Source organism: Nicotiana tomentosiformis, chromosome 3 (assembly GCF_000390325.3).
Source record: "Nicotiana tomentosiformis chromosome 3, ASM39032v3, whole genome shotgun sequence".
In the NCBI taxonomy this organism is placed as follows: Eukaryota; Viridiplantae; Streptophyta; class Magnoliopsida; order Solanales; family Solanaceae; genus Nicotiana; species Nicotiana tomentosiformis.
Genome location: NC_090814.1, coordinates 8,749,751 through 8,773,754, shown reverse-complemented (window position 1 = coordinate 8,773,754; position 24,004 = coordinate 8,749,751). Strand labels below are relative to the sequence as shown.

The window sequence follows — 24,004 nt, the reverse complement described above, 5'->3', positions numbered from 1 at the left end:
AATAAGTGAAGAGGAAGAATTTTCGGACGAGGAAGGATACTTCGAAGACGACTAGCATGTTAGTTTTTTCAAGCGCTCTCAACTTATATAGATTTATATTCTCAATTCTAACATTTTCTTTAATTTATGCAGATGACCGGTAGGGGTCGAGGTAGGTCTAGGAAGGATAAGAGGCCTATTGATCATGATGATGGTGCTACACCCTCGCTTCCTTCCACTCCACACTTGCATCCCTTCGTTGCTGATGGCCAACAACAATCTTCTAGGCACACATCTATTCCACCACCTCTATCTACTCATCAGACTATCTACCATTTTCCCTCCCAGCAGTATTCTTACCATTCTCCGCCACAGAGCTATACCCCGCTTCCTCTACATGATCCTGCATATAGTTATATGGGTCCATCGAGTCAGCAGTCACAGGGCCATGTGGTGATACGCCCGTCATCTGATCCATTTGCTTCATCACCAGCTGGATTTCATCCATCTAGATTTCAGCCAGTTGGATCATAACAGGGGTCTAGATCGCTGCAGGGGTGTGGATCGCAACCTGTAGGAACCCCCAAAATCCGGTGTCACAAGTGCATGAGCATCAACTAGGAAATATGATAAAATACAATATCTGTTTGGAATACAAATTGGACAGGAGAATATAAATAACTCTGATGGAGACTCTGCAGGCTGCGGACCGTAACATGAAATGCAGCTCACGGTAAGTCCCCGCAATAGCCGCGCCTCTGCGCCCAAAAGACCGCCAGACATATATGTACCTGCACAAAAACGTGCAGCAAGTGTAGCATGAGTACGTAAATCAACGCGTACCCAGTAAATATCTAGCCTAACCTTAGAGAAGTATTGACGAGGGGTCGATATCGACAATTACTAGTGGTCTAATAAGACAGTTACAATAAGAAGTAAACAGATATAGAGCAGAGTAAACAGACGAAATAAATAAGTGTAAATACGTGGTACAATGCTCCTCTCAACCGCAACATTAAACTGTCGATAAGCAGTTACCTTCTCAATCGGAGAACATATATATACAATGGACCTCACCAGATAGATTGCCATAATTAAAATCAGGAAAATTCCCAGATGCACTGGCCTCTTGACAAATATTACGCACGATTCTATAGGAGCCTTTTATAGAAATGCCGAGGCGTACGGCCCGATCCCATCATAATCAGGTACATAACCATGGATACATCTATTATATTGCCGAGGCGAACTGCTCGCTCCCATGAGAGTGTGGTACATAATCCTGTCGGGGTGATCGACTCGATCCCATAATAGTGTGCGCACTGCCGAGGGTCTTACGGCACGAACCATAGATGTATCTATTACACTGCCAAGGCAAAAGACCCGATCCCATTAGAATAAGAAGCTTTGACGGGTCTTTGACCCCACTCATAAATAAACGTGTGAGTTATGAATTTTAAGGAAGCTTTTTGATGAAGACGCACAACGCGAGAGAAATTCTTAAGGAGAGTATAGTTATTCCACGGCTAATCATGAAGCGCGCCAAATATTTACAATGGCAAGTCTAGTCTCAAGTCGCAATGCGAAATAAAGTAATTAAACGAGCAAAGATAACCCCTATAGTACAAGTATAACATGGTGTGAACCTAAGTTTACCCGGACAATAACATGAATCTAGCTATGTACGGACTCTCGTCACCTCGTGCGTACGTAGCCCCTGCAACAAGTAACATATCAAATACATCACCTAGGGGTAGTTTCCCCCTCACAGAGTTAGACTGGAGACTTACCTCGCTCTGAAGTTCCATAACTGGCTCCAACGCCGCCCTAACACCTCAAATCGGTGCCCGTTGCTCCAAAACTAGTCAATCAATGTGCAAATCCATAAATATATACTCATTATAAATCAAATTATAACAATTTCCAACTCCGCTCGAAAAATTGATAAAGCCAACCCTCGGACCTACGTGCCCGAATTCAGAAATTTTTCGAAGATAAACTTCACCCATAATACTACAACTCAAATATATAATTTATTCCCAATTCTATGTCCAATTTTGTGGTCAAAATCCGAAATTACCAATTTCTAGGTTTTTCTTCAAAATCCCAAATTTCTACAAAATTTCATGTTTAAATCCACATATAAACCATGCATTTAACTTATAATAGGTGGGAATCACTTGCCTTGTGTTGTTTGATGAAAATATCCCCTTGAAGCTTTCAAAACCGCCCAAACCAAGAGAGAAAATGAGTGAAATGGGCAAAAATCCCGACTTAAAACAATCTGCCCAGACCCATCCTTCTTCGCGATCGCGGGAATACCTTCGTGATTGTGAAGGCTAAAACTTTGCCCCCATATTTTTCCTCTACGCGTTCGCTACCTAGGGTCACGTTCGCAAAACCTTGCAACCACTACCCTTCGCGTTTGCGGGCCACGAGCCGCGTTCGCGAAGGCTTAATGCATGGCAGCCCCCAGCTCCCCTTTCTCTTCGCGTTCGCGGCCTTCAGCTCGCGTTCGCGTAGGCTTCCCCAGCTTCTGCCTCGTGTTCGTGATGGCCAAATCCCATCAGCCCTAAAATTCCTCTTCACGAACGCATGAGACCCTTCGCGTTCGCGAAGGAGGAAACCAGACACCAACACAGCAGAGACCAAAACAAGGAGAATCGATCCGAAACCACCCCGAAACTCACCCGAGGCCCCTAGGACCATGTCCAATCACACCAACCGGTTCCATCACAATAACACAGACCTGATCGAGGCATCAAATCACATTGAACAACATCCAAATTCATGAATCGCGCCTCGAATCAAACTTATTATTTTCCAAATTTCCAAATTCTATATCTTGTGCCAAAACATATCAAATCAATCCGGAATGACTTCAAATTTTGCACACAAGTCCCAAATGACATTACGAACGTATTCCAACTTCCGTAATTGAGATCCAACCTCGATATCAAAAAGTCCACTCCCGGTCAAACTTTCCAAAAACCTTCAAATTTCTAACTTTCGCCAAATGACCCCGAAATGACCTTTGGACCTCCAAATCCACATCCGGACGCGCTCCAAAGACCAGAATCACCATACGGAGTTATTACTAGGCTCGGAATCCCAAACGGACATCGATAACATCAAAATCCACTTCAACCCAAACTTATGAAATTCATCCAAAATGCCAACTTTCCATAATAAGCGCCGAAATGTTCCCGGGTCATTTAAAACCCGATTCGGACATACGCCTAAGTCTGAAATCATCATACGAATCTATTGGAATCTTTAAATCCTGATTCCTAGGTCATTTACTCAAAAGTGAAACCTTAGGCAATTCTTCCAACTTGAAGCTTCCGAATTTAGAATTTCTTTCCAAATCAACTCAGAACTTCCCGAAATTAAATTTCGACCACACATACAAGGCATAGTACCTGAAGTTAAGCTGCTCAAGGTCTCAAACCGCCGAACGATGAGCTAGAGCTCAAAACGATCGGTCGAGTCGTTATACCAATTCACCTTGTACACGAGGCGTGACTTGGAGGGCCGGTTTTATGCAGGTGGATGTATCCATTCGAGAGGTAATGATCAAACCTTGATGTATTCTTGTAATTTTCTTTAACTTTATCATCTAATATGATAATGTGCAGGACTATCGGCAAGTGTAAACGATTTGTTAAACAGAGGAATGGGATTGAAGGATCCATATGCAAAGCCCATCTTGCAAAGGAAACTGCCCATTTTTATTCTTACTACTTCGACAGTTATGTGCCATGTGCTAGAAATAGGCCCAATCGGCACAATGTCGTGATTGAGATCGATCCACTATATCCACCAATGTACATATTCAATCAACCAGGCCGAGGCTCTAAAGATCGAACAAAAAGGGGCCTAAGTAGTATGGAGTACAAATCAGCTTCAAATCATGTGTTGCTAAATTGTCCATAAGTTCAACCCTTTCTTAAGTAAGTGTTGACGTAAGATTAATATACATGGACTACTATTTAATTTGGTTGATGCAACTAACAAAATTTTCAATGTGTCACTCAGTGACTTCGTGAGTCAATTTGGCCATGATGCTGTATATTCTACATTTGAGGCATGGTTTAAAGAGTGTCTAAGTGCATCTTACATACTTTCTCACATATGAATATATATATACTTAGTCACTTGTGAATATACTTGCTCACTTGTGATTTATTTAACACTACATGTAGGTCAATAATCCAAATAACGGTGTTAATTAATTTTTGAAAGACATATCTTGGGGACCTGCACCTACGGTTACAACTATGTCTAAGTATTTTGTGAATGGTTACAAATTTCACATCGAGGAATGCTCCAAGTATAAAAAAAGCAATAACAGTGGGGTGTGTGTCAATGGTGGTAAAGGCAACCAGGATAGGGAAAATGATTATTATGGTGGCCAAATAAGAAGACCATACTTTTTCGATGCAAGTGGTTTGACCCCACCCCTAGAAGAGGTACAAATGTACACTCGCAGTACAACATAATTGAGGTTATTAAAAAGAGGGAGTATGATCGCTATGATCCTTTTATAATTGTAAAAAAAGTTAGGCAAGTGTATTATGCTTCATATCCATTGCGGAGGGATAAGGCTGATTAGTTGGTTGTAATCAAAACAAAGCATGTTGGTAGGGCGGAAGTTGAGAATATGCTAGATGTTGCTTACCAAAATGATACCTCAAGTGTTAACCAAATGGTGGATGATCAGTTAGAAAATAACTTGGAGCATCCTCAATGCATCTTAGAAGAAGTTGATAGGGAGGAAATAACAATCATAGAAAATGAGGATAAAGAATCACCTAATGAAAATGAAATAAGTGAAGAGGAAGAATTTTCGGACGAGGAAGGATACTTCGAAGACGACTAGCATGTTAGTTTTTTCAAGCGCTCTCAACTTATATAGATTTATATTCTCAATTCTAACATTTTCTTTAATTTATGCAGATGACCGGTAGGGGTCGAGGTAGGTCTAGGAAGGATAAGAGGCCTATTGATCATGATGATGGTGCTACACCCTCGCTTCTTTCTACTCCACACTTGCATCCCTTCGCTGCTGATGGCCGACAACAATCTTCTAGGCACACATCTATTCCACCACCTCCATCTACTCATCAGACTACCTACCATTCGCCCTCCCAGCAGTATTCTTACCATTCTCCGCCACAGAGCTATACCCCGCTTCCTTCACATGATCCTGCATATAGTTATATGGGTCCATCGAGTCAGCAGTCACAGGGCCATGTGGTGATACGCCCGTCATCTGATCCATTTGCTTCATCACCAGCTGGATTTCATCCATCTAGATTTCAGCCAGCTGGATCATAACAGGGGTCTAGATCGCTGCAGGGGTGTGGATCGCAGCCATCTTCATCAGCGACCCCGTCTCTCTCTCCACAGAGTTCGTCTCCTAGCATTTCTAGACTTCGCCTTCGGAATAGTATAGCTGAGCCAGATGCTTCCCCTTCTGCGCACGCTTCAGATTCATCGGAGGAAGATGATCCAGAGGAAATGCGGTATGATCGTTATCATAGGATGATCATTAGGCCTGAGGGCAATGGGTAAGATTTATTTATTACTTCTTTGTTTTTGCTGAATTATAATAGCTAGTATTGTTTATTTAATGTAATTGTTATGTTGTGGGTTCATACCTAATCTTCAGACTACAAAGATAATCGCAGAAGCTCTTGGCCGGTTGTATGGTGCACCCTATGCGACTTGGAGTGACTTTCCACCCGAGCTCGTGCAGCAAATTTTCAACCAATTTAAAGTTTTAATACAATTCTTATTTATTTAAGCATTATATTAATAATATTTGCATTTAAAATTACACACTTCATTTGCAGACTAAGTGTGCCTGGGAGGACCGGCATAACAGTGCCATTCTTGCAAATTTTGAGTTCAAATGTCGTAAGAGACTATCTGATTCCTTCCGTTCTGCTCGGAAGAAGAACAAGAAGCCTTCATGGGTTCTACCACACATATGGGAGGATCTACTGAGGCAGTGGACCACTGAGAAGTTCAAGAAGAGGAGTGAATAGGGAAAGAAGGCCCGAGCATCTGAGAAGGGTGTCACTGTATGGGCGCAAGGAGCATGGGGACTGTGAGGAGACTACTGGTAATTTCTTAAAATATTTAATTCTATTTTTATCAAAATATATTTATATATTTTAATTTAGTTAACTTGTTTTATTATATTTATATGAAACAAAATATGGGAGGAAGATGAATCATGATGAGTTCTTCATGGAGACTCACATTCGGAAGAAGAAGGCAACGACAGATCCATCTAGATGGGTCGAGGACCGGGCGGAGACTGCATATGTAAGTCTCATAACTACTATAACTTGAAATTAATATTTATAATATTATATAGTGGAGGAGTACACTCAGAGCTTGCCACCGAATGAGCAAGGCGAGCGACCACCCCTTTCAGACAAAGAAGCGCAGAAGATATGGTTGGATGTTGTCGGTGGTCTTAAAAAGGGGATAGCATACGGCCTTCCAGAGAGATCATTTCGGTTCTATGGGGCTGGATTGCAAGGTATAGGGACTTCCGCCTAAGGAGAGGCAATTGATAGGTCGACTCTCTCGTCTATGGAGAAGAAGATCGCAAAGCTGACAGCAGAGCTTGAAGAGACAAAGGCTAGAGAACAAAAGAGAGATGAATAATTTGGTACCCTTCAAGTTCAGCTAGAAAAGAGGGACCAACAATTTAATCTCCTTCAAGATCAACTGGCCAATCTTCTTGTCAGTGGTGCTTACCCCATTCCCCGGTCTCGTGAGCCTTCCCCAGATGCTAATCCTTCTCGTCGTGGTCCTTTGAACCATGCCAACGATGAAACTTCTAGTAATGAAGATAAAGATGATGTAATACAAAACACTCATTGAATGGTGTGTATTGCTAAACAAAGTCTTGAACTTGTGAATATTTAGTTGGGAATAGTTTTGAATGATGATTGTATTGTTGATATTATTTTGTTATTGAACATTTGTATAGTTGTTGTTGTGGTTGGCATTGTTGTTGTTGTTGTGGCTGTTATTAGCGTTGTTGTTGTGGTTGTGATTTTTATTAGCATTGTTTTTGTGGTTGTTATTGGTTAATTGTTGTTGTTATTGTTGGTTAATTGTTATTGTTGTTGGTTAATTATGGTTGAATGACAACAATGTAGTGCTGCCATTATAGGATATTGGTTGTAATTGGTAGGTGGTGTAGCTTAAAAGCAGGCATATTCTGCTAGGTTTTTACCTAGAAAACCTACCGATTTCGGTCGGAAATCTCATATTAAAACCCAGAAATTCAAAATTTTCGACCAAGGTCGGTCGGTAATTTCAATTTGAAATCTGCAGATAGTTGAAATTTCCGACCGAAGTCGGTCGGAAATTACTTTTTTATTTTTTCATTATTCCGACCGATTTCGGCGGTTTGTTAAAATTTACAAAGAAATACAAAATTATTATATATTTATAATTCCGACCGAAGTCGGTCGCTATTTTGAAAAATAAATAAAAAATAATTTAAATTATACAGACCGACTTCGGTCGGTATATTTATTTTTCCAACAAAAGTTGTCAGTCAAAGCGGTCAACCAACGGTTGAATTAACTGACCGACTTCGGTCGGAAAATTGCGACCGTCTTCGGTCGGAAAATTGCGACCGTCTTCGGTCGCAACACTTTAGCAACCATTAGTTTTCCGACTAATTAAAAGCGGTCGAAAATCAGTCGCTTTTTCTTTAATTCCGGTTGATTTAGGTCGATTTTAGAGGACGAAATTTGGCAGTTTTCTAGTAGTGCCGTTACGTCGTCATAAAAATAGTGTTTGACAAAATTTGGCTGATTTTGGCCAATTTCTGCCGAGCATGCCATATTTAAGACGACTTTCTTAAAGAGAACTAAACAATGACCTAAGGCCGGCAATATGTTAGATTTTCTTAGTTCTCTGCATCTATAAAGGGAATTTAGGATCAACAAAATTTAAACGAAAGAAATGTTGACAAGGCATATGATCAAGAAAACTAAATTCTATTCATAAAAGTGCCCTTTAGTTACTGCTAAGCATCCAACAACATAGAATCTGGCGAGAAAATGTAACTTATGGGGTCAACTTTGGAACCGGCCTAGAACATTTTTACAAAGCAAGCAGTGAACAACAATAATGTAGGGATCCAATATTTTGACTTAGGAATATTACATGACAAGGATTATAACATTACAGAACTTTTATTCTTACCAATACGGTTATAGATCTCTTTTGGTTCAGGCGATATCTCCATCTTTATTTTTTTTTTTAAAAGATTCACATATATCTAAGTCACTAAAATAACCAAGGTTAAAAATGAAAACAAAAGATTTCTTCAAGTTTATTTAGTTTCAAACCAAACACAAGTTTGGGATTATACAACGTATATCTCATTTTTGATCCAATTAACCAAAAAAAGCACTAGTACTAAATAATCGAGGGGATTATTAATCTGAGGATTATAATCCCGCGATAACTCTTTTCGCGACCCAAATGAAGCCTCAGGGTTTTGGTCTAATAGGTAAGAACATAGCATGAGATGTGCGGTTAGAAGCACATTGTTGATTCAAACCCACACAAAATCCGATATTTAAATGGAGAATTGTTAAGGAGTACACTTATGATATGATCCAATCTAAGCATCACTGACCCTCCGGTGATATCTCAATTATCCAAAAAAGAAAAAATTATCATGTTTTGTTGGCAGATGAATCCAATTATATATAGTTTTGGATAAGAAGATATATATAAGTAAAACTAAATAGTATTGCAAATTAAAGCAAGAAAGGCTCGTTTAAAGGAGAGCATATTGTATATTCTCATTTATTATGTAACTTCTTTATTTTAAATTTTATTTCTATTGTTTTCATTATCATTATTTATTCAGCGATACACAAACCATGCGTCATTAATTGAAAGAATTAAAGAGTCATTAGTTAGGGAGTGTCCATGCTCATAATTCTAGTTGCAAGTATTTTTGTTTTGGTGAAAGGAAACTGTTGAGATGTGTTTTAGGTTATAGATGTATTTGGGCCTTTTTTAGTTTAGTATTATTTTGTATTAGGATGTAACTAATTATTGTAGTCGGTTATCTATTTATGTATGGGTCATGACCCAATATTTTTTCGATTTTGTATATAATAAGAGAAGGCTCCACTTTGGAGCTTAGCCGTTCATTTCTACATTCTCCAGAAAGTTCTCCTTTTCCTCTCTACGATCGTGATCATTCATATAGGTGTATCTTGATCCTGAATCGATTCTAACATGGTATCAGAGCCATGGAAATCACTTAGTTGAATTTATACAGTGATTTCTCTAAACCATAATTTCTTCGATCAGAGAGAAATTAGGTGTTTTTGTGTCGAATCTCACTTTAGCATTTCTTTTCGGAGGTTTTCGTTGGGGATTTTTCTCTGATCGTCCGATTGGCATTTTCTTTTTGTTATCTTCTGACTGCGTGGGGTTTTCTTCGATTTCATTCGTCGGCATTGTGATTAGGGATTTTGTCTGCTAAAGGACGATTTTACTTTGGTTTTCATAATGTTCTGCTGGTGTTCTAGTGTTTCAAGCTGACGAATTGATGAAAGGTTTCGAAGTCTGCTACTACAATTGTTTTGGTTGAGTTTCCGTAAGATCACTTCTCTTTTCCTTGTTCAGTATACTCTTGTTTTATGCCAAATGAATTTTACAATGGGTGATAACGATTCTGTTAATCGTGATAATGAGAATCTAGACCACACTAATGAAATTACATTTCATCCTTCCTATCCGTATTATTTGAGTCATTATGATAATTCGGGACTTATGTTAGTTGCTAAACAATTTGACGGTACATGTTTTGGGGCCTGGAGAAGAGGGATTATCATTGCTTTGTCTGCAAAGAAGAAAAAAGGTTTCATAAATGGTAGCTACCTTCAACTTGCACCTACATCTCCTTTACTTGATCAATGGGAACAAGTTAACGATATGGTAATCAATTAGATATTCAACTCTCTAGATCTTGATATTGCGCAGAGTGTGATATATATAAAAAATGCTAGAGGAATTTGGGATGAACTCAATCTGAAATACGGTCAGTCTAATGGTGCTAGGATGTATGAGGTGTCTCACAAGGTTCTTTCTTATGTGAGTAGTTACTTTAATAAGGTGAAAAGGCTTTAGGATGAAATAGAGTCATTGGATGCAGAATCTTATTGCATATGTGACTGCAATTGTGGGGGGATGGGGGGCACAAAATGATCAAAATGATGAAAAATTAGAAACTGATGCAATTTCTCATGGGTTTGAACGAAGTTTTCAATAATTCTAGAGGAAACATTCTCATGATACAACCTCTGCCTGAAGTGAGTTGGCCAAAGGTATCTTACACCAAACCTCTTGTCCTTATATTCCCCAATAAAATAGAGTTGTTGAAAGAAAACACAAATACTTGTTGGAAACAGCAAGAGCCTTACTGTACCAATCAAAATTACCACTTCATTTTTGGGGGTATTGTATTTTTACTGCCACACATCTCATAAAAAGGTTTCCAAGCACAATCCTTGATGGAAAAACACCTCTTGAGATCCTTCTTGGGCATAAACCTACTTTCAATTATCTAAGAAGTTTTGGGTGTTTGTGCTATGCAGTGATTCCTAAACCTTTGAGGAACAAATTTTCTCCCAGATCCATCCCTTGTATATTTCTTGGTTATCCTGTGGGAAAGAAAGTGTCATGACCCAAAATCCAACTAGTCGTGATGGCACCTAACCTAACCCGCTAGGTAAGCTAATGATGGGGACATGTGATATTCATTTTGTAAAAGACACTTTTGACTTCAGAAAGAGAAAATCGGGTTTCAATCATAAGCACACAAAAATAACCTTTTTCCGAAGATTCTTGCCTATACTTTTTCACTGGATCCGAGAATATCTCGGGCACTCAAAGATTTATTCATTATTCTCGATTGTCAGAGATAATATTCATTACTTCTGTCTTGTCTCGGGTGACTCCTTTGCGTTAATTTACATAAATGCCATTTATTATTGTTCATCAACATTCAATGCTACATTACTTCTATTTTGATTCTTGACTATTGACTATTGCATGTTATCATATCTGTTGGAGCAGATCTGCGCATAATTTGTTACACTACTAGGAGTTTCTTTTTAGGATATTATTGTTAACAAAGATTAACCTTAATTTATATACATTTAATTAGTTAAACTAAGATCTACATTTTTGGCAAACAATTTGGCACCATCTGTGGGGATTCCTTTGTTAATTTTATAGTTTCCTTTAGATCCGTAAACTAACGCAAGTCACTAACCTCGCAAACCACAAAGATCTTCTCTCTTTGTACGTACAGAAACCAACATGGCAGGGAACCAAGGAGAGAGGACGAGAATAACAAGTGATCTCCCCAGGTTGTAGCAATCTCGTGAATGCTATCAACGAGAGTTGCGAAACAGTAGGTGAGGACGTGATGGCCAACGCTTTCCCTAGGCACGAGAGGTCGCCTCCCCCCACTACAGCATAACAAAATCCAGTGGAAAAAGGGGCCTCCACGTCCGCAGAAGAAAGGACGCCACCAGCTGTAAAAAAAAACTCCTCGAAGCATGGATGACCGACATGCTGGTGAGCGTCCTCAACAGACCCGCTCCAAGCATGACTACAGAAACCGCAAGAGCTTGCACGATACAACAAATGGATGATCAGTGTAACCGACCAAACCCTCCGACGACAGGTATAACTCATAATATTACTAACAGTACAGGTGACAACGCTCTCATTGCTGTTCTAAAGAGGATGGAAGAAATGGAGAATGAAAACAAAGCACTCCGAGATCAGATGAAAGAACACCAAGAACGAGTCGACAAGATACCGGGCGCTCCTAAGCTGTTGCCAAAAAGGGACGCCGGCAGGTTCGTAGAGCAGCCGTACACTGATAACGCAGCCCCTCATGCCATACCAAGGACCTTCAAAATTCTGCCCTAGTTCAGTATATATGACGGGATGACCGATACTGAGGATCATATGACCTATTATGTCATCGCCGTGAAAGGTAACGACCTCGCCAAGGAACAAATGTCCTCTATTTTGCTGAAGAAGTTTGGCGAAACTCATATGGGGGAAGGGGGCATTGACATGGTATTCAAAGCTACCGAATCGCTCCATAGAGACTTTCGAGGAAATGGCCGATAAGTTTGTAACCGTCCATGCCGGAGCAATAATGGCCAAAGCAAGAGTAAATGACATATTCGCTATCAAGTAGTCCTTGGGAGAGGGACTAAGGGACTTCCTCGCCCGATTCAACAGAGTAAGGATGACTCTACCGAATGTATCCTAAGGGATGGCGATCGCGGACTTTCAGAACGGGTTGAGTAGAGATGGTTCGAGAACGACTAGAAAACTATTAAACCGATTGATGAAATATCCTCCAACCACTTGGGACAAAATCCATAATGCCTATTGCACTGAGGTCCGAGAAGATGAAGACGACCTCAACGGACCAACTCACCGACTAACCTCGGTACAAACCGAATCCATAAAAGAACGAAGAGATAACATCAGGAGGGATCACCCGATTTCGCGACCCAATAGGGAACGACACTAGCCATATGTAAGGACGGTCGTCGCACCTTCCCCCCGTTATGAAGAAGGCCCATCCAGGCCAAGAACAGGGACTCACCGGAATGAAAGAGGTATGCCCCATTTATTATTTGCTCATAATTTTTGTGTTTCACTTATAGAAAATAGTCTACGCTCTTGAGAAACTTGGAACATAGGTGAAGTGGCCGCCGAAGATGAGATCAAACTCGAACACCAGAAAATCTGACGCCCTCTATGAGTTCCACCAGGAACGTGGGCACAAAATAGAAAATTGCATTACTCTCAGACAAGAAGTCGTAAACATGTTGTGGCAGGGATACCTCAAAGAGCTGCTAAGCGACAAGGGTAGAAACAACTTCGCCAGAGGACGCGAACACCAAGGCATGCCGAAGCCGCCATCACTAGCTCGTACTATCAACATGATCATCAGCGGCGGCGGCGACGCCTCTATCAACGGCGTGAAGTTCACCACCACTCACAAGCTCAATCGGTCTATCACCGATGGTTTGATTTTTCCTCATAATGATGTTCTCGTTATTACTTTACGTATTTTAAATACAGATGTCAAACATATCATGGTGGATGATGGAAGCAGTGCATGCATGATCCATCCCTGAATCCTTACCAAAATCAGACTCGAGGATAAGATAGTGTCGCGCTGCATCACGCTAACCGGCTTTAATAATGCAATTGAGCTGACATCTGGGGAAATTACACTCCCCGTGTTGGTCGGTGGCGTAACACTAGATACGACATTCCATATCATGGATCAGGCCACAACATGCAACTCCATAGTGGGATGACCATGGATACATCCCATGAGAGTCATCCCCTCCAGCCTATACCAAATAATTAAATTTCCAACACCATGGGGAATATTCCGCATACGCGAAGAACAACACATGTCCCGAGAATGCTACTATATTGCCTTAGACAACACGGTAATCTAACAGAAAAAAGACAAGGAAAAAGAGGCATAGCAATCAACAGGGCCGAGGTCGATGCAAGGAGAGACCGGATACGTGATCATGAATCCCGAAATGGTTGAGGCTGCGGATTCGACCATAGAAGACCTTGATCCCATTTAATTGGACCTCAACGACCACAGTAAAAGGCCTATATCGGCTGCAAACTCCGGGAACCAGGTAAATTCAATCAATTCTTAATAACTAATGCAAATATATTTGCCTTCAGCCATGCATATATGCCGGCCATCCCAAGGGAAATCGCCACACACAAATTAAACGTCGACCCGCTCCACTCCCCACCCCCCAATTAGACAGGTCAGGCGAAAATTCAACCCCGTCATCAATGATGCAGTCCACGAGAAAGTGGGAAAATTGTTGGATAACGGCTCCATCAGGGAGTCGAAGTACCCTAAATGGATCGCCAATGTAGTGATAGTCAAAAAGAAAAATGGGAAATGGCGGATGTGTGTGGACTTCACAGACTTGCATGTCCGAAGGATCGTTCCCATTACCTCACATCGACTAACTCATCGACTCAACAACCGGGCACGAGCTATTGAGTTTTTTGGACACTTACTCATGCTAATACCAAATTCTTATGGAGGAAGAAGACCAGGAGAAGACCACGTTCATCACCCACCAAGTAATGTATTGTTATTGGGTCTTGCCGTTTGGGCTGAAGAACACGGGGGCTACCTATCAAAGATTGGTGACAAAGATGTTCAAAGACCAGCTCGGCAAGATCATGGAAGTATATATAGATGACATGTTGGTCAAGTCCGTAAATGCTGAGGACCATATCGATCATTTGAAGAAAGCTTTCGACATACTAAGACGGTACGTGATGAAACTAAATCCGGAGAAATGCGCGTTTGGCGTAGCCTAGGGAAAGTTCTTGGGTTTTTTGGTGTCACAACGGGGCATCGAAGTCAACCCAGACCAAATCAAAGTTATCGAAGGGATACCCGAGCTCTTGACTACCAAGTAGCAACTCCAAAGGTTGATTGGTTGAATCGCTGCCCTATCAAGATTTAGCTCGCGTTCGTTTGATAGATGTCACAAATTCTTCGGCGTGCTCAAAAGGACAACAACCTCGAATGGACTCCCGAGTGCATCCAGGCTCTGCAAGAACTGAGGGCATACCTATCATCACCACCCCTGCTTTCAAAACCTGAACCTGGGGAGTAGCCTCTCGAATATCTAGTCATCTACGAAGTAGCGGTAAGTGCAGTCCTGATATGTGAAAGCAAAGGTACGCAATCTCCCATCTATTACATTAGCAAAACACTCGTCGATGCCGAGACGAGGTACCCGCGCCTTGAAAAATTGGCTCTGGCATATGTCGTAGCTTTACGGAAGCTTAGATCCTATTTCCAGTGCCACCCCATCTCGATCGTGACAACCTTTCCCCAAATGAGCATTTGTCATAAACCCGATCTATCGGGGAGGTTGGCCAAGTGGGCATCGAGCTAAGAGAGCACGATATCATATACCAGCCGCGAACCGCAATAAAGTCATTGGTGCTCGCCGACTTCGTCGCCGACTTTAGTGCAAAAAATAATGCCTGAAGTCGAAAGGGAAGCCATCCAAGTTTCCCTACAAGCACAAGACCTCTGGGTCCTATATATCGATGGCGCGTCCAATGCATCAGGGTCTGGGCTGGGACTCGTACTCAAGGTCCCTACAGGCGAAGTAATCCGCCAATCTATAAGGTGCCCGGATGTGACTAACAATGAGGCCGTGTACGAGACTGTAATTGCAGGATTGAGGCTAGCACTCAAATATGGGGCGAAGCGGCTGAAACTTCGCTATGATTCCCAGCTCGTAGTCAACCAAGTCATAGGGACTTGCCAAATCAAGGAACAAAGGTTGCAAAAATACCAGATAGAGAACTGCCTGAGTTTGACGAATGTCAGCTCGACCAGATCCCACGGGCGTAGAATGCCGAAGCAAATGGCCTCGCCAAATTGGCCTCAGCTACCAAAAGTATCACGACCGAGGACAAAAGCGTAGTCCACCTCCTCAACTCATAACTAGACCAAATCGAGGTAAGAACCATAAACTTGACTTGGGATTGGTGCAATCGTATTATCGCCTATTTGTAGGACGATGCACTCCCAGGCGACAAGAAATAAGCCAAGAAATGAAGAATGCAAGCGGCCAGATACAGTCTCTTTCATAGCGACCTATACAAAAGAACTTACGGCGGCCCCCTAGCGAAAGTTCTGGGCCCAAACCAGACCCAGCGCGTCCTCAAGGAAGTCCGTGAAGGCCATTGCGGTTCTCACCCCGGCAATCGAGCACTAGTTAGATGCCTTATACGGGCGGAATACTATTGGCCCACCATGAAAAAGGACGCCGCAGACTTCGTGAGGAAATGCGAACAGTGCCAAAAATACACCCCAATGATTCACCAAGCAGGCGAACACCTCCATTCAGTCACCTCCCCCTGGTCGTTCATCAAATGAGGAATGGACATCGTGGGCCCTCTCCCAGCAGGGCGAGGTAATATACGATTTCTTTTGGTTTTAACTAACTATTTCTCTAAATGGGTGGAGGCAGGAGCAGTGTTTTAAAAGGCGTGAACGTAAGGCGAGGCGGTTTACATATGCCCCACGGGGCGTAAGCCCCATAGGTATTTAATTTTTAATATTTTATAAAATAATATAATGACATTTAATATTTATAAACAAGTAAAATTGCATAAAAATTAAAAAAAACTATATATATGTGTGCTCCATCCCCATAAAAAACTAATCAAAACAATCTATTATACGTTACTTACAAGCACAAGTAATTTGAGTCTAAAAGAAAAAAAAATTTATATGGAGGAACAAAAAGGATGATTAACCTGCAATTTGAACTTTGAATTTGCTGCTATAAAGAAAAATATAGTTCTCTTTCTATTTGTAAAAAAAATTAAATATTCGTTGCTTTTAGAAGATATTAGCAGACTAGCGGACAAGATAAAAAATTGGGAAAACCATGAATTAGGGCTTAAATCAATAAAAAAAAGTCTTTACTTTTAAATTTAATACTTTTGAGCTCCTTTTTAAACCTTTTGAGTAATTATCAAACTGACTTTTGAGAATTTAGGTATTATATGAAAGACTAATTCAACAAATTTTGTTTTAATTTGAAAAAATCTCTGGTCTTACTCCTTACTAAAAAAATGCTCCTTGAACGCCCGGCGTACGCCCCGAATGCCCGGGCATACGCCTCTTGAGACTTTCGCCCCACACCATCGCCCCGGGGCGTTTTTGGTATGCCTCGCCCCGGGCTCGTCCCAGAAACGCCTTTTAAAACAGAGGGCAGGAGCATTCTCCCAATTACGGGAACAAGAGGTAATCACCTTTGTATGGAGAAACATCATCTGCCGATTCGGCCTACCCAAGAAGATCAGTTGTGACAACGGACCCCAGTTCACGAGAAAGAAAACCGCTGAATTCTTCGAGAAATGACATATCAAGAGGATACTCTCAACCCCATATCACCCAGCGGGTAACGAGCAAGAAGCGTCCTCTAACAATTCCATACTAAACATCATGAAGAAAAAGCTCGAGGACGCCAAGGGACTGTGGCCGGAAATACTACCAGAAGTATTATGGGCCCATTAAACAACTCCGAAAATGAGCACAAGAGAAACGCCCTACTCTTTGGTATATGGGATCGAGGCAGTAATACTGGTCGAAATCGGAGAACCCAGCCTAAGGTACTCACACGAAAACGTTGTGAATAACGATGAGAGCAAAATGAAGGAACTCGACGAGATCGATGAACGAAGAGATTTGGCGTACATAAAAATGGTCGCCCAAAAATAACATGCAGAACGCTATTGCAACAAGAAAGCAAAGGTCCAGCCACTTAAAGTCGGGGACTACGTACTGAAAGCCAAAACTCAAGCGAGAAAAGATCCCCGGGAAGGCAAGCTGGGAACAAACTGGGATGGTCCGTACAAAATCACAGCCAAAGTAAACAACGGTTCACTTCAACTAGAAACAATGGAAGGAAAGCAACTACCAAACAATTGGAACATCAACCACCTCAAATACTTCAACTTCTGAGAGAAAGTGTCCCTCAAGTCGTACTATTTTTCCCTTGCTTGAGCTTTGTCCCATTTGGGTTTTTTCAAGGAGGTTTTTAATGAGGCGGCAAAGGGAACACAACGACTCGAAGTACGCGAGGGAGGGACCTATAATTTTCATTGGTCGACTCCTCGATACTCTCCAAGTCCAACAATGAAGGGACTAGGTAGACTAGGACTGAGACTGGAACGCCAGCCAACACCAAAATCTGTAACTCTCTCCAAGTATGTAACGAAAACAACAACGTCAAAGTAATAAGAAACTTACGTTTATCACTTTTTTCACCTTTTTCGTATCAAGGTTATGTTCTACCTCGCTCGAACAAACACCTACCGGCCCTCGACTGCGATTTAACGAAAGTTTATGTTTGACTAAGCTCGAACAAATACCTATCGGCCCTCGGCCGCGATTCAATGAAAGGTTATGTTCGACTAAGCTCAAACAAATACCTACCGGACCTCGACCGCGATCTAACGAAAGGATATGTTCGACTAGGCTCGAACAAACACCTATCGGCCCTCGGCCGCGATTCAACAAAAGGTTATGTTCAACTAGGCACGAACAAACACCTACCGGTCCTCTGCCGCGATTTAATGAAAGGTTATGTTCGACCTCGCTCGAACAAACATCCACCGGCCCCCGTACCATACCAAGCATTCTCCTAAAGTCGGTCTACTCCCTCGTCCCCAACCTCCTCATCACCCTCGAGCGTAGCGGGATCATATCCATAAGCGACTAGAGCTTTACGAGCCTTAACACGAACATCTTCAAGGGCAGCCTCAGAGATGGACCCCGCCGCATACAAATCTCAAAATACATCTAACTGGGCCTCGGAATGAATCCATTCTTCATATAACTCCCGAGGTATATTGGGAAAATCTGAAATACGGGGGAGGACGGCTGTGTAAGTAATTGGGCCTTCTCAGCCTCCAAAGCGGCCACTCGATCATGAAGAACAGAGTTATCTTTCTCCACCCTCTCCCCGAGTCGATCTTCCTTAGCTCTAGCCGTTGATTGATCGTTCTCCAGCTCATCTCGGAGAGTCCTATTTGCCAACTCAAGCATCTTTGTCTTCCTCCGAGCATCCAAACGAGAAAACTCTGCCTTCTCTAGCTCCTTTTGCTTCTCGGCAATCTCACTATTGAGGGTCTCCAGCTGAAGTCGGAACTCTTTTAATTGCCTTTACAACTCGATCACTTGAGCTTGAAGTTAACTACATTGGGCCTCCACGCCCCTGCTGACCTCTAGCTCATCTTCCCTACTCCTCAACGTCCCCTAGAGGACGCTACACTTCTCGATGTCCCGCACCAGCTCATCGTCCTTCTCTTTCAACTCGTCCCGAAGGCCCTGCATGCCGCCACCCTCACGAAACCGCTTGCGGAGATCTTATTGCTTTCCACGATACTCAAAGTATTTATCCTTCAATTTTACAAAAAATGTCTTTACGCCTCTTCTCCCTCCGGGCGCTCTCGATTTCCAAGATCACCGTCTGCAATCATAAAAAGGAAAGAGAAGAAAGAAGCCAGAACCAACGACGCTTGAAAAACCAAAAAAAAGAGTTTGAAACACAAACACTGACCCAGAGAGCAAGGCCAGCAATGCTCCTCGACAAAGCACCAACGTCTATCTATTTGAGGGTCTTACCCTCTATTTTGGAATAGAGAGGGCAGGGACTACCTCCTCGGTGTTCACTAACAAGTCACGATCCATGGGGATCGCGATAGTCCTCGTAGACCCCTCGAACCTTACCTCAAGCTGGGTAAGCCCCTCTTCCATCATCCTGAGGTCGTCCACATCAACGTCGGAACCTGATTTATCGCCCTCCTCAGCGATGCTTTTGCCCCTCTCATTGGCTGGGAAGGAGCTATCTACAGATGTTCGAAAAGTCGATGCCTCCTCTCGCCGCGAACTATCAAGAACATCAGCAGTCGTCCCTTCAGTTTCCATCACCGCAGAAGGAAGAGACACATCCACATCGTCTCATACCGACCTCGAAACCTCGAGACTCGGCTCAATATCATCTCCCACAAGAATGGTCACCGTCTCACGTAGCTAAAAGTCCACTTCCGCCGCATCAACGGCTCGGGTGACTTCGTCACCAACATCCATGGACCTCCTCTTTCATGGCAGGAGATGTCCATCACTAGGAAAAGGTTCATCATCCTCATCGATGAGAGAATACAGAGGAGAATCCGATGTCTCCACGGCCGAAGCAGGAACAAATTTGGACGTGGCGACAAAGGAAACTAGAACGAAGATAGGATCAGCTGCGGTCGAAATAGGGGTAGAAACCGAGGGCGTAGTAGCCTTCCTCTTCCAGAATGAGGGCGCAGGAGCTCTCGACTTCCTCGTAGACCCCCTGGCCAGAGCTAGAGAAAAACAGGAAAAGGGAAAATCAGCGAAGGAAAACCAGCAAAGAAATCAAGACACTGATGGTAAAAAGGAAATTACTAGTCGAAGGGAGAGCGGGCACGAATTTCTTGAAAAAACTTGGCCATTCACGAATCCCTACGATGTGAGGGAGGATTCGCTTAACCCAGTCAGAAATATGAGCGTCCAAAGAAGGAGGCGAATTCTTGGCTGCAAAAGAAGAAGGCGGGAAGTCAAAATTCAGGACCGAACACGGGAGAGAAAGCAAAGTACTTACGAGTATAATTCCAAGCCTCAGGAAAGCCGTTGACATTGGCTACAACATCCTTGGTTCTGACAAAAAAGAAGTTAAACCAGAATTGACGACTGGCCTTGTCGTCCATCTTCACCACCAAGCAATTGCCCCCTCGGTGCCGAAGCTTCAGCATCGTTCTCCTATAAAAGCTGAGTAGGACAAACGTCGTAGTGACGACAGAAATCTTCCACCAGTGCAAGGAGGGGAAAAGAATAGCCGACTTGGAAGGGGTATGCGTAGAGGGCGCAATACCCAGGACGGTGGGCTTGTACCATATCCCCCTCGGTCGGGATCAACTCGATATGATTGGGAAGGCCGAATTTAGCCTTAAGCTCCGTTAATTCCTACACCGTCATCACTGACCGAAAAGCTCCAGGTGTGACCACTGGTGATTTGGTGAAATCGGATCTAGAATCAGGGTTGCGCGGGATTATCTCCTCCACCGACGGGAAGGTTTCCTCCTCAACGGTGGCAGGAACTCTCTCCCCATGAGAGGGGAACACCACTGCCAAGGGAGCAACACGACTCCCCTATCCAACCTCAGAAGGTACGTTAGACATGATTCGACGTAAGGAAGGAGAATAACAAACGAAAGGGAATGAAGAACAATGTAAGTCGCTGAAATAGAGAAGAGAAATTCGGAGAAGAAGAGAGCAAGAGAAAGTATGGGGTTTTGAAGTGTTAGAAGACTTAAAACTCCAAAATTGTGTTCAAAAACCTCTATTTATAAAGGTCATGGCACCGAAACCGAAAATGGCTCATCATGATTGGCACCGGAACCGAAGCCGCAGGTCTAATCAAAGGTCAAAGGCACTTGTGCCATTGCACTTCCCCATGAATGCTGAGAAGCTAGTTAATATCAGTATTTGGAGTCTCTGTTACATTACAAGTTCGATGATCCTTCTCTGCTTGTTGAAGCCCTAACTCACGGATCTTACATGCTAACTGATATTCCACGATGCTATCAGGTTATTATCATAAATAAATGTTATCCATCTTGATGTTGATTGCATTTTTCTCTACGAGGTTTTATTTGAATTATGTCTTGCCTTCTTTGAATCTTATGCAATGTCTCGAGGACTCTATTGATTTGAGGTCTGCCTCCGTACATAATGAATGCTATGCTCAAGCTGCTTTGAAGACTGGCTTGCACAGGCTCATTCTTCATGCTTCACAAGATCTGGAGAAGCAGATAGTTAGTACTGCTCTGAATATTCAGAAATTGAATCTCGTGTCCAAATTCGGATGGGAATCTGAAACTACTTTCCCGAAGGTATTGCAAACTTGCTCTCAAAGTTGGGCATAACTAATTTGAAAACCAGGAAATTAAAGTCGGGATCTCTTTCCGCGATCAAAGTGTAATTTATTCCCACTTCCACCATTCTTAACCTCATCTCTTTGTCGAGAGCTTCACATGTACTTTAAGGTCAACATAAATTTATAGTATTCTCTATGCTAATTTGATTTCTATTTATAGGTTTATCGACAGTCCTCCCTACGAACTTGCAGACTTCAATAGCAAAACCTATTCTTGACCAAGATCATTTTGCCACTATGGCCCTGCAGATGAACAAAATAATGGTTATTGTCAAATGTATAGTTTTAGATGTTTCGCGGATGACTGGACATTAAAGGGAAAAAGAGTAATAACAAGAACAAGAGCATGGTGAATGTTGTGTTAAATAACTTAACTCATCAATGGTAAAATTGATTAGCTGAGAACCATTAAAAAAAATCTATGAACATCCTGCTATTCATTGAAATGCAGACAAATGAGGCTCAAATTAAGTATTGCGTCCAATACAAAGTGACCTAAATAGCCACCTGATTACATGGACTATTTATTTACGTTGATGTACTTGACAGAAATTAGATATGCTTATATCAGTGAGAAATCATATCAGCTCTTAAGTTCAGAACATTCTGAAAGAAAAGAAACTTGCAGCAGCATACATTCACTCCAATCATTTTACTAAACATGCAAAAAAACGTAAGAGTGGCAAATAAGGGACATGAATATCTATCTACTTGTAACAAGCAAGCGTATTCAGGTTTGTGCTAATATTAAACTTTTCCAGGTAAGATTATAATATAGGTAAAGAAGCCTTATATACTTGTAATGCAACAATCTAATCCAATTTCAGATCAATCAACAAGTTTATCAGTAACTAAGCAGTCTTATTTAAGAAACATCTTGAGAGTTTAGATCAGATCTAAACGAACCATTGGGAAGCAATTCAGTAACTAAAGCTTCCACCCTACTGAATGAAGTGAGGTTCCCAAACTACAACAAACAGTTTCAGTTTCTGATGCACCAAGGTTAAGAGTCTCAATTATTGCATTCTAGTGTTTTGCTACTTTAGTCTTTCACATCTCAGATTACCTTTGTGCTTTATTAGGTAGTTACAAACTATATAGAGGACAGCATGTTAATTTATTTTCCTTATATTCTGTAAGTATGACATTAGAAAAAAAATTATTTGGTGATATGTTCCTTCAAAGGTTAATTAGGTATGGATTTTTGGAATTTCTTAGTGAACAAGTACTTGCATATAACTTGACAAAGTGAACATATAGAGAGCAAGGCGACGAAAAAACAGTGAAAAGGAAATCGCCACTTTTGAAAAGCTTCCTGGCTTAGATCCAATGATGAAGCTTGTGGACAACCCTATTTTGTACCAACAGATATTAACTGATCTTAGATGTTCCTAAATTTGGAATCGCACACACAAAGAGACAGCTGAGGCTACTTAATTTGAAGATGGAAGCACCAAAAGATCATCGATAAAGCAAACCACTAGCACTGCTTTTGAGTTTTGATTCAGATCATTCCAACCAATAACACGTACATATCAACTTTAATATAAAAATAAATTTACCCCTATACATATTGAAAGCTGGTTAGCAAGCTTGCCGAAACCAATGCTAGCATTATAGGCATCTGAAACTAGTCGTGTATGTTGTATCTTCATGTCATAATAGCTCCTTGCTATCTTTTGCTCCTCTAGTCCACAAGGGTCCTCCTTGCAGAATAGTTGATCGTAAGAGAAAATACATGCACTTGAATGGTACCAAGACAGAGAAGTTTTAGCTTAGCATATTTTCTTTGCAAAATATGAATCATAAAATTGCACACAACAAAATTGCAGTTAAAGAATTGAAGACTTGGTTTCCAGTATCTATTTAACTTTGAAAGTCTAGGCAATCTTTAAAACAAACTAGTTATGTAGTTAGCACACATGATACTAAAGGTGTGTGGGAAGCAAATTAGCTCATTAATTAAGGCAAATCAAACTTCATAAAAGAATGAAAACAGAAACAAAAAATTATACCTTATCCGAGGTTCTCAGCACATCCGATGTCCAGCTGGCGTAACTCTTCCTAGTAACCAAACTTTGAGAAATTAACTTGTATTGTTCCAGTGCTACTAGCTTGGGATAAGACTGATTGCTAGCCATAGCTTTTAAGGCCAGCCCTAGTTCTCCCACAAAAATTTTATCCGCTACTTGCGGATCCATACTCTGGTAAGCTCTAAAGGAAGAGGAAGTACTACTCTGGCGAGTTAACTGTTGGTTAATCTCACGATCATTGTTGCCGTCACCCCAAATTTTGTCACTTAAGTTGAATAGCTCCACCTCGTGTGGGATGATCAGAGTCCTCCTCCTCTTTACAATCTTATTATA

At 41.7% G+C, this 24,004-nt stretch overlaps 1 long non-coding RNA gene across 1 annotated transcript; it reads left to right on the top strand.

Annotated features, from left to right (window-relative positions):
* Positions 1-8,002: 8,002 nt before the first annotated feature.
* On the top strand, positions 8,003-21,793 carry LOC104103996 (uncharacterized). Its single transcript, XR_688032.4, has 2 exons — positions 8,003-9,640; positions 21,452-21,793. It is a non-coding gene; the product is annotated as an uncharacterized lncRNA (long non-coding RNA).
* Positions 21,794-24,004: the final 2,211 nt, after the last annotated feature.